Genomic DNA, 12006 nt, shown 5'->3' on the forward strand with positions numbered 1-12006 from the left:
TGGTGATCAAGGGCCGAAACCAGGAATTATCAACTCTCGAGTCACTGGGGTGTGGAATGGGGCAAATACAGGATTTAGAGCCAGCAAACCTGGTCTGACCCCAGTTGTCGTCTCTCTTGCCCTTAGACAAGTCACCTCACCTTTCTGAGTCTCATGGTCCTGATCTAAAAAATGGGGGCCATGATAGCACCTACCTCACAGGATTCTTGGAAGGATTCAGCCATGAAGACTGCCCCCTTGCCCCAGGAAATCCAGTGATGTGGCATTTTGCATATAGAAGGCACCAAGAAAGTGTCATGTTCTTTCATCTTTCTGGGGAAGGTGGGACCTACACTCTGATACCACAGGTTTCTGTCCCTTTTCCTGCTTACCCTCTGCCTCCTCCCATGGGCAAGGCCAAGTCTAAGCCCTCCACACAGCCTGGGAGCCCTGAAGAAGTCCTACAACAAATTCTTCCCAACCTTCCACCATAGCTGGAATGGATCTGGTCCCAGGATTACTCTTCATTAGCATCTAACGATTATGGACCAGTGACAGGCAGTTGTTAACAGTGCAAATGTAGCCACTGTACCTCCTGGCTTCCATGACTTCTTGGGGGTGCTTCTCCTCCCTCAAGGAAGACTCTTAGCTCCTCAGCCTGGTTTTGAGACCTCCACTGAGAGGCCAGGTCCCCTGTCCAAAAGGTCATCACTCATTTCCCCACCCTTGGCTCCTACAGTAGCACATCCCAGAGTCGCTTAAACGTGGGTCAGCATCCTCGATATGCCATGTGCTTATGTGTATCCTTCAGCCTGATTTAACGTCTCTTGTCCATAAAATGGGTGTAATAATGGCTTTTTCTCAGCTTTTTTTTTTTTTAATTTAATTAATTTATTTTTTCATGAGAGACACAGAGAAAGAGAGAGGCAGAGACACAGGCAGAGGGAGAAGCAGGCTCCATGCAGGGAGCCTGACGTGGGACTTGATCCCGGGTCCCCAGGATCACACCCTGGGGTGAAGGCGGCACTAAACCACTGAGCCACTCGGGCTGCCTTTCTCTCAGCTTTAATAATCAGATTGAATAAGATGATGTGTGGAAAGCACTTGGCATATATCAGGCTCTCACCAAATGTCTATTTTGTTCCTTCTCCTATCACATGACACGATGATTAATTTTATGTATCAATCTTGCTGGGCCACGGTGCTCAGATATTTGGTCAAACATTTTTCCAGGTGTTTTTTGTGAACGTGTTTTGTGGATGAGATTAAAGTTAAATTGGTAGACTTGAAATAAAGCAGATTACCCTCCCTCATGTGGGTGGGCCTCATCTATTCAGTTAAGGGCTTAGTAGAACAAAGACCAACCATCCCTGAGCAAGAAGCAATGCTGCCAGCAGACTACCTTTGGACTCCCAGTGGAACTGTAACTCTTCCTTGAATCTCTAGCCTACCAGCCTGCCCTACAGATTCTGGACTTGCCAGTCTCTATAATCGTATAAGCCAGTTCCTTAATAAAACTCTCTCTCTGTCCTCTGTATTGATCTGTCGATCTATCATCACTCTATCTGATAAAATGCAGCAACATGGAAGCCACCATGCTGGGGAGGACCTGAAGAGAGACCAAGATAGAGATGTCTGAGGATCCCAGTCACCGGATACAGCAGGAAGAAGCCTCCATGATGATTGCGCCCCAGCCACAGTCAGACTGCAAGGCTTCTAAGCAGTCTTGGTTGGAGGTCTGCTGCTGATACCACTAAGTTTACATTTCCACTGTGATTTCTCCCTGAAGCCCAAACAATATATTCAACCATCTACTTGAAATCTCCATTGGGCGGTCTTCTAGGCAAATCCAGACTAATACACCCAAAGCAGAAATCTGGATTTCTTCTCCACTCCATCTTCAAATCCCTACTCACCTGCATGTTGGTAGATGACATCTCACCTGGCACTCAGGTCCAAACCAAGGAATTTTTGATTTCCCCTTTGCTCTCACATCCCTTATCCGATCCAATCATGAAGTCCAATTGTGGCCACCTCCAAATCCTTCCTCAAGCCCATCACACACCTCGTTTTCCATCACTACCCTAGGCCAAGCTATGGACATCTTTCTTGTCTAGACAGCAACAGCCTTCCAACTGGTGTTCACTTATGAGGAGGTGGTGAGCTGGTGCTAGTTTCCATACCCAGGCCTGAGGGTCATGGAAGAGGCTGGTTCTAGCTAGCTCTGACTAGGCTGAAAGCCCTCGCCTGGCATCCTGATTTGGGGATAATGACCGAACATGTGAATGGGAACTTACACAGCTGACATGATAGTCCGAAGCTTGGGAGCTCCTACAGCCCTTATGAGCAAGGTGGATGAGCAAGGATTGGTTCCAACAGCGTCCTGTCTGGAGGGAGCCGTAACAGCAGTGCCAGGGACTTCCCACTAGCTCGCTAATTCTCACATCTGAAAGTAAGATGGGGAAGCCTGCCACCAATTTAGCCCCAGTAGTCCTTGGTCAGGAACCTTCTCAAGTCCATGAAATTTGAGCTCAGGTGGCCTCTGTTTTGTCTGCAAACACAGGCAGGAGCTCCAGTTACCTCGTACATGGGACTGCCAGCAGTGGAGCTGGAACGGCCATTAGAAGCCCAGTGCTGGGGATGCCTTGGGTGGCTCAGTGGGTGAGCGTCAGCCTTCAGCTCAGGGTGTGATCCTGGAGTCCCAGGTTCTAGTCCTGCACTGAGCTGTCCGTGGGGGTGCCTGTTTCTCCCTCTGCCTCTATGTCTGCCTCTCTTTGTGTCTCTCATGGATAAATAAATCTTAAAAAAAAAAAAAAAAAAAAGAAGCTCAGGGGCTGCATTTTACTGACCAAACAGTGAGACTCGGAGATGGGAAGAAAGGGACTTCTTCCCCGGGGACACTAAGTCAAGCCACACACTATAGGGGACAGGCCAGAACAGGATGCAATTTTTTGTTTTTTGTTTTTGTTTAGTTTTAGGGGATAAGTGAGGAGCAGGGGATAAGTTTACTGGGTGATAATTATCTTAGTGCTGGCACACCCCAGGGATTCTTGCAAGGGGGGTGGTTAGGAGGTAAAAAGAGTCTCTGGGCTCTGGGTCATGGGTTCAAGTCCCAAGGATCCCACCTTGGCTTCACCTTTTCCAGTCACAGCCCAAACCAGCTCCCACCTCCCTTCTGGGCATCTGTGGCCTTATCACAGTGGGGCAAGAGCGGGAGGAATGAATCACAACAGCCATTATCATCATTATCCCCAAATCTCAAAGACCATCTCTCTTACTACTTCCTGCCAGAGTCAAAGTCCCTCCTCTGAATTCTCAGTGGATGCAGGATTAGAGTTCCAGCCTGCATACCGCAGAGGCAGCTTGTTCTCCACCCTGATGTTAAAAAGTGCTCCCTTCTGCTGAACTATAGGCTTTTTTCTCCCCATTTACCCCCATTTGTCTCCGCTCTGCCTTTCCATTACTCTCACCAAACACAGGTCTTCCTTTTGGTCCTTGTTGGCTTTGCAGAGGGCTGTCACTGAGAAATCCTGACCTGTTACCCTTACCTGCGCAACATCTGCCCTGACCCAGGGGGTCACTGCTCAGGTGCCTGAGCCATCTGTACTCGTGAGCATCACACTCTGGTGACCTGACATTCGTGGGCTGTCAGGGCTGGGGGTGGTGTGGGGCCAGGGTCCCATGGGGAGAAGGCAACTCTTCTGGAGATTACAGCCTAGTTTTGCCCTAACTGGTGTCCTCAGCCCTCATGGGGGTTCACGGGCACAGAGGATGGGAGCCTTCCTATAGGGCAGTCCAAGGCCGGGAGACAGATGTGCATGTGGGATGGTTTCCAGAACGCTTATCAAAACAAACCCGATGTCACCTCCTCCATGTGCTCAGCTCCAGTTCTGCCGGGACTAATGTGTCTCTAATCAGTCATCAGGGAAGCCCAGACATAATTGTTTGCTTACATGTCTCTCTCCTCCACTGGACTGTGAGGCCCGAGAAGGCAAAGTCTGGGTCTTATTCTCTCTGGGTTGTTAGAGCCCAGCTCGGGGCCTGGGGCAGAGTAGAGGCTCAGGGAATGTTGGTCAGATGAATGAATGTCCCTCCTTGTCCCTCGGCGGAAACTAGGGTGTGAAAGGGAAACTCCCCAGCTTCCTGGCACGCCCCTGGGGATCAACACCTGTGCCCTGCCAGCTCCCCACACCCCAGCCCCCCACCCACCCATAATCCCCTCTGTCAGGCTGCCACATTCCAAAACCTGCCCTTCCTTCCTGTCTTCCTTCCTGCAGCAGGCCTGGGCCTAGGTGGAGTACCTGCCACTGGCTGCCTGTGGGGTGTGGGTTAAGTTGCTTCCTCTCTCTGGGCCTCGGTTTCTCATCTGTGAAATGAGTCCAGAAGAGCTCTTCGGGGTTGGGTTGTTGGCAGTTTGCTGAATCAAGTGCTTCGATACCCCCAGGACTCCTCTCAGCCCCTCTCCACAACACACGCACCCCACCCCCCCTAAGCCCCTAAGTGTGCCTTCCTTTCCACAGGCATTGGGCACCCGATTTCAGAGGCACATGCTTCAGTTCCAACACAAGCTTCACCGATCATTGGGGCTGTGTGACCTGAGGCAAGTGACTGAACCTCTCTGAACCTCAGTCTTCTGGTGAAAAACGGGAATTTGTGCTAGTAGCCACCTCCTCAAGTTGTAACGATTAAGGGAAACAAGTCACGTGGAGTACTTAGAGCAGTAAGTTCCTGGCACATATTAAGTGCTGTTAATCAGATTGTCAGTGCTGGCACAAGGACTGCTGGCTGCCAGTCCAGTGCTCTGCCAATTAGTGTTCTCCTGCGTCTTCCACTTATTGGCTGTGCAGTGCCAGGTAAGTGAGTGGACCTCTCTGAGGTTCAGATTGCCTTCTCTGAAAAGTGGCAATAATAATACTTTGCTCATAGACTTTTCGGGAAGATGAGGTAAGGACCCTAAGCCGGGCTAGGAGAAAAAGCATCTCCTAACCCAGGAAATCCAGAGAGTGAAGGGCCATTAATAAGCACTCTCGGGCAACAAGCTTCAGCCAGGGTGAGTGGTCTCCCTCTGCATATGGTACTTAGCTCAGTGCTGGGTCCACGGGTAGCTGGGTCAGTACCCGGGCGGCCTCTTCCTCTCCCCACATCTCCCCCACCACTTTGGTCCACGCCTCCCTGCTCCCACACACATTGTTTTTCTTTTTATTCTCCCTTCTTCACCTCTTGCTTAAATCACTGCATGGCTTCCACAGCCTCACAGCATTTTCCATCTCACGCTGTTCAATCCATCCCGTTACTATGGAGAAACCGAGCTTCCGTGTGGAGACGGGACTCTCCTGGCTGCACCAGGGTCAGCCTGTCACTTTCCTTGCTCTGGAGCCAGCAGACCCACAGCCACTATGCTGGCATTCAGGGTCCCTCACCACCGGCCCCTGCCTGCCACACCCCTCCTGGCCAAGGTCATCTCCTTTCCAGCTCACCTGCTTACCAGCTGGCCCCAGACAGCAGCCTGAGAACGAGTTCTACTTGGAGGGGAGGTTGGCTGCTGCACCCCCAGCTCTTCACCACCACCCTCAGCTCTGGCTCACCCCCCAGCCTTTTCTCCTCCTGCCCTTGGGTGACGCCACAGCTGGCAGTGCTCTCCTCCCCAGATCTCCATCCCAGCCCCAGGGATGACACCCAGTGGGGTGAGCCCAGGAGGCTCTGCTGACACCAGCAGTCTCTCCCAGACTCTGGACTCCATGTAATTGGTTTTTAATGGGCCCCATTATGACCCTATCCTGAGTGTGCTTCACGAGCACCTGACCTCCACAGCTAAATGATTAACTGGGGAGTTGCCTGGGGCCACTGCCCAATCTCTCTTTCCTTTCTGGCCCTGTTGGAAGCTGCTGGCCTCTCCCACCAGTGGGCAATAGTGAGAACATCCCAGCCAGGGCCAACTGTGCACAGAGTATGTCCCTGGATTCTTAGAATTTCCGAGCTGAAAGCTTATTAGAATCCCATAATGGCAAAAGGGCCTCATTTCACTTGCTGGCACTGATTGACTGCTAGGACTGCTAGAAGAACTATGCTGAGTTGAATTCTGGGGCCACATTTGGGTCCTGTGGGGGGTGGAATTTGGGGGTCAACTAGTGATGTCTGCCATGGACAGTGGGGGAAAGAGCAACAGCACACAGGCCACAACTTTGCTTTCAGAATCCCACGTCTTGGTCATTCATGCACTAATTGCACAGTGGCCAGGTGCCTACTGCTCTGAGGAGGAGGTCCTGAGAAGCCAGGAAGACCCAGACCAGGGAATTGAATTTGGCCTGTCACTTCCATTTGCTAGGTGTGATGGGTCTCACCCTGTTATTTTACAGGTGGAGAAACTGAGCTTCGGAGGGAGGAATGGCCAACCAGTGGGTTAGCAACAGATCTGACACTGGAACCCCCTGTTCCTGACTTTGCTCCCAGAAGGGTCTTTCTCAGCAATTAAAGTTTGTCCACTTTAAAACTGATAGTATATCAGAGCAGTAGGGAAGAGGGGCCTCTAGGTACACCCTGAAAAAGTAGATCCCGAAGGAAGCAGAGCCAGTCCCCTGTGACCCAGGGCTAACAGGGAAGAAGCAGCACCAGCTCTCGAAACAGCAGTCTGGGGTGTGAGCTGGGGTGGCAAGGCCTGGCCCTGAGGGAGCAGACCATCCCAAGAGCCAGGAGAGCCCCGGATGCCCATAAATATTAGCAACTGCCAGGGTGGAATGAGGACAAATTCAAATATGACAAAGAAACTAAACTACCTGCTTTTGAAAGTCAAAGAATAAACAAGAGTTGACTCATGTGATTGTCACATGATCCTGGACAATAAAAAATAAGTGGTATAACATTAGGAACATCCTTTAAAGACCTGTGAGAGGAGGACCCTTGTGTGGGCTGTCTTGCTCACCCCTGGACCCCAGCACCCAGCCAGAGGAGGCTTAAAATACGTAATTGCTAGCAGACAAGTTCCTGGGGTGGAGGCAAGTTTGCCCTTCACTATATTGGGGCCACAGTGGGGGTGCATTTTCTGTGTCTGCGGCCTAGGAGGTCCCACATGAGATATTGTGGGGGCGTTTGGCACACTTGATTTTCATCAGTTCCTCGCAGCAGGCCTGTGAGATGATTTGTATTATAATTCCCTATACAGATGAGAAAATGGAGGCATCAAGAGCAAATTCTCCTCAAGGTCACATGGCTATTTTGACCTCAGACAGAGTTGCTTTTGCCCTCGAGTCTTTGGGGTGGGAATTTGAAGAGGATGCAGCTCATGGGGTCTCTCTCTGTCCCGGATCTCTTCCTCTGCTCACCAGGCAGGTGGGGAAGGCCTGGCACCAGGCCAGGGAGGGCCCTGCCATGGCCTTGCTGGGCCATCCCAGGATGGCTCTTTCTATCTCTGGGTTTCCACGCTCTCAGGAACATGAGGGAACAGTGCATGGATCGTGCAGCAATGCAATCCTAGGGATCCACTCTCGAAGTTCCACTGCATCGACCCCCCCCTTTCCTGAAGCTCCTCTCAGGGGCCGGTGCCCCGGGGCCCAGGCCCTGCCCACTCACCTGCCATGCCGGGGCAGGCCTGCCCTTGCTTCCTCTGCGCGCGGGTGTGCGGACCGTCTGATCGGCGTGTTGGAGCAGCCAGCCAGCCAGCCCCGAGTTCACGAGGCAGATCTCGGGGTGCTGCTGGGCAAGACAGTCAGCATCCTAGAGGAGGCGTGGCCCTTCTCACCCTGGCAGCGACACCTAATCACCCACTAATTGCCCTGGGTTGCACCTCGAGGGTGTCCATCGTGGGAGTGGCCTCGGCCAAGAGACTTTCCTAGCACAGATTTGGGAGCTGGGCTGTGGGAGAAACTTAGGCCCAGAAAGGTCACAAGCCTGCCAAGAACAGAGGAGGGGGGAGCGGAAAGCAGCTGGGAGCTGTGGTCTCCCGTTCTCATCCTCCCAGCAGCCTCCGATGAGAAAATGGAGGCTCAGAGAGGGCGCCCTCAAGGCACATGGCAATAAGTTGCAGAGCCGGGACCAGGACCCAGTGCTGGGGCTGTCTGGGGCCGGCTTCTCCCATCCTGGGTGAGAGGAGGAGGTGAGAGGAGAGAGAGGAGGAGGAGGCTGTGGCGCTCTCTTCTGTGCGGCTCCAGAGGCACCTACAGGAGTAAGGCCTAGGGTCCTCCCCTGGGCCATGCCCCCAACCCTGCCACACCCTCCGCCCCCTGCACGGCCCACTGCCCCACTGAGGGCTCCGGCTGCAGGGAGGAGCCCTGAACATCAGAGGGAGGAACTTCAGACCCACGTAGGCCTGGGTTTGAAGAACAGCTCATCTTCTGGTCACAGGAGCAGCAAAATGAAGATAGTGGCCTCTCCTCCAATATGGACAGATTGACCATAGGGGTAACCGGGATAACTCATGGACGGGTCTGGATGGCCAGGGACCCTGACTCACCTACCCCTCCCCTCTTGCAATTGCTCATTCAACTCCTATAGTTGGACCATTCCTGAGCTTGTCTGCCTCCTCAAAGTCTGCAAACTTTCCAGTTTGAGACTTCTGAGGGTTGGGGTGGGGTGATAGGGTTGGCATGCTGCTTTGCCTCTCAGGCCTGTGGGAAATCTACACTGGAAATTGGAAGGAGAGACTGTGGGAGAAACTGAGGCCCAGCTTCTGTCTGGGCCCAGACAGCCGGATTCCTTGGGCTTCTTGCAGGGCCCTCCCCCTGTCAACACAACTGCCAGGGGTGATGTTAACCTAAGCTCTTGGGAGGAGGTAAATAGGAAAGAGGGGAGTGGCTCTTCGGTTCAAAGGCAAAGCAAATTCACCAGACTTTGTGAGCTGGCTCCACCCTGAAGCTTGGAGACCTGGCCTCCACCGGTGCTCTTGACGTTGAGCAAGACCTCTTCATCTCAGAACACCTGATTTCTCCACCCACCTGTGACTTAAGAGGACTGCCTAAAGTATGAAGCATCATCCTAGCTCAAAGGCTAAGATCCCGGGGCTCCAAGATTCTGGACCTCAAAGCTTCTGAAGTGTTCCTTTGTCAATTAAATAGAAGGACTTTTATTTTCCTGGGAATGGGAAGAGGTTTCTCTTTGTTGGGAAGTGCCTTGAGGGGATGATTGGGGGCTCAAGGAGGCTGGGTGGGGCTGGGTCAGGGAGGAAAGGTGGAATGGGTGGGGGGAGATTCTGGGAGATGGCGGGGGGGGCAAGGACGGGCTGGGTCAGCAAGTGCTGTGATCCCTGTGATCCCCTGAACATGCAGGAAAGTGTGTAAAAACCCCAAGTGTTTGATGTGGAAAGTGGCAGAGGGGTTGAGTTCTGCTTGCCAGTTTGATGCAGGGCAAACATTTTTAATGGGCTGTTTGCAGGCCTGCACTGCCTTTAATTACTGCCTGCTGGCCCCGGGCCCTGGTGTTCCTCCCTCCTGCCCTGCAGCCTGCAGACCCGGGCCCTAGGAAGCTGCCTTTCTGCCTGTGAGGGTCAGGCTCCTCCCCACTAATCACTGTCTCATCCGGGGCCCTTTATGTTTCATCTTGGGTTGGCCTGGACTGGGCTCCCAGAAAATGGGGCATTTAAATGCCACCCCTCCACTTCCCTCCCCGTGCCCCTACCAGCTCAAACAACCCCAGACGACAATCCATACTCAAGCTTAGAGGAGAGCAGTGTACTCTAGGAGGAGAGCCAGGAGACTGGGCTCTGTTATCTCCGGGCCAAACTGTGTGACCCTCCGCCAGTCCCTAAGCTTCTCTGGGCCTTGGTGCCCAATAAGATGGTAGCCCAGGTCCTACTGGTTCTGGTCTCCTCTGATTCTAAATGATCAGGAAGGAGCCAAAGACTGGGACTACTTGGATAACCCAGTGTTGCTTCACAAATTAAAATCCCTGTCTGTGGAATAAACATATGTTTGTTTTTTTTTTAAGATTTTATTTATTCATGAGAGAGAGAGAGAGAGAGAACAATGGGGAGGGGCAGAGAGAGAAGGAGAGGGAAGCAGATTCCCCGCTGAGCAGGAAGCCAGACGTGGAGTTCAATCTCAGGACCTGAGCAGAAGGCAGACACTTAACCAGCTGAGCCACCCAGGCGCCCCTAAATACGTCCTTTACAAATTGTTTGCTTTTCTGATTGTAAAGATAATACATAACTCAAGTAGAAAATCCAAGCAATGCGGAGAAGGAAGAAAGTATATACTTCATGCATATCGCTGCAAACATGTAAATAAATTCACAGACATCCCGCTGTACGGAGAGGTGGATTTATAGCCTAACCTTTTCACTGAACCATGCTCACATCGTGCTCCCTTTCCAGATCACGGCATACACACATGCACAGTCATCACTAGTGGCATTTCTAGTGTTAATTTACATATTTTGCTTACTTTCCCCGAATTGATGGGAATGCCATTTTTTCCCGGGTTTTTGCCCTTATGAAGAAATGTCATGCTCTTTGTGGAGGTGTTTTGGTGTCCTTGCATTTCCGTTTCCTTGACGACAGACATCTGGAGAGCTTCTTTGTCCTCTAACCTGCTCACTGAGCCCTAGATCTTAGAGTTGGGGTCATGCTAATGGTCCCTGTTCCTTTGGTGGGAGGAATATAGAAAAACAGGGGCTTCTATCTGGGCAGTGGAGGATGGGGTGGGGGCTTTCGAGGGGGGGGGGAAGCAGCAGAGACCTAGGCAGGGCCTTCCCTTTAAAGAGGAATGGAAAAATAAATAAATAAATAAATAAATAAATAAATAAATAAATAATAAAGAGGAATGGATTACTCATAGGCTTCAACCCAGCAAAGTGGGCTCCAAAAACAATTTTTAAAAATGATTTTTAAGGGGTGTCTGGGTGGCTCAGTCAGCTAAGCATCTGCCTTCAGCTCAGGTCATGATCTCAGGGTCCTGGGATTGAGCCTCCCAACATCCGGCTCCCTGCTTGGTAAGGAGTCTGCTTCTCCCTCTCCTTCTGCCTGTGGCTCTGCCTGCTTATAGTTTCTTTCTCTGTCAAATAAATAACTAAAATCTTTTTTAAAAATAAAAATAATTTTAAAAATCAAAATGATAACTTTGGGAAATAGAAGGATTTGGGGGGTTATTTAATTTCAAATTTACTCTTGTTTTAATTATAAGAATTGGAGGGCACCATGACTTTTCCAAGACTCAGGGCACCTGCCTGGCCCTGCCTTGGAAAGTGTCAGAGGCAGAGCTGTGAATCTGTGAGTGTGCAGTCAGCATCACCTGGAGCTGGTTAGATATATAGACTCCTGGGCACTTTCCCAGGCCCTCTGAACCTGAGTTTACATTTTAACAGTTCCTCACATGATTCATATGCATAATACAGTTTGAGAAACTCTACTGAGAGCAGTCTTTCTCGAAGGAAGGTCTGGGGTCACCAAAGTTCTTTCAGGGAATCTGTGGAGCCAATCCTATTTTCATAGCACTAGGGAAGCTTTCTTTCTTTCTTTTTTTTTAATTTCATTTTTATTCTCTTGTGAGTGTACAGTAGAATGTGTGATACGTGATATTGCAAAAAACTGAATGGAAAAGCAGATATGAGACTATAGCCATTTTCCTAAGAAGCCTTCTCTTTAAAGAGATTCTTCAAAAAAGAAAGTAAAACAATGCTATTCTTACTAATTTTATTTCTTTGATTTGGAAAACACAGTTATTTTTCCTAAATATATGTTATTTGTGTTAAGATGCAATGGGTTTATTAGTTTTTTTAAAAAAGATTTTTATTTATTTATTCATGAAAGACACACAGAGGGAGGCAGAAACACAGGTAGAGGGAGAAGCAGGCTCCCTGTGGGGAGCCTGATGCGGGACTTGATCCTAGGACCCTGGGATCACCACCCTGAGCCGAAGGCAGATGCTCAACCACTGAACCACCCAGGTGATCCAGTTTTATTATTAGTTTTTTTTTTTAGTTTATTAGTTTTTAAATGAGCTAATGAATAAACATTTTGTGAGTTTCTTATTGTTAATTTCTAAATTGGTAAATATCCAGAGCTATAACCCACAGAAGCAAACCTTCTTCGGGGTCCTCAGT

This window comes from Canis lupus, chromosome 26, assembly GCF_048164855.1.
Source record: "Canis lupus baileyi chromosome 26, mCanLup2.hap1, whole genome shotgun sequence".
NCBI lineage: Eukaryota > Metazoa > Chordata > Mammalia > Carnivora > Canidae > Canis > Canis lupus.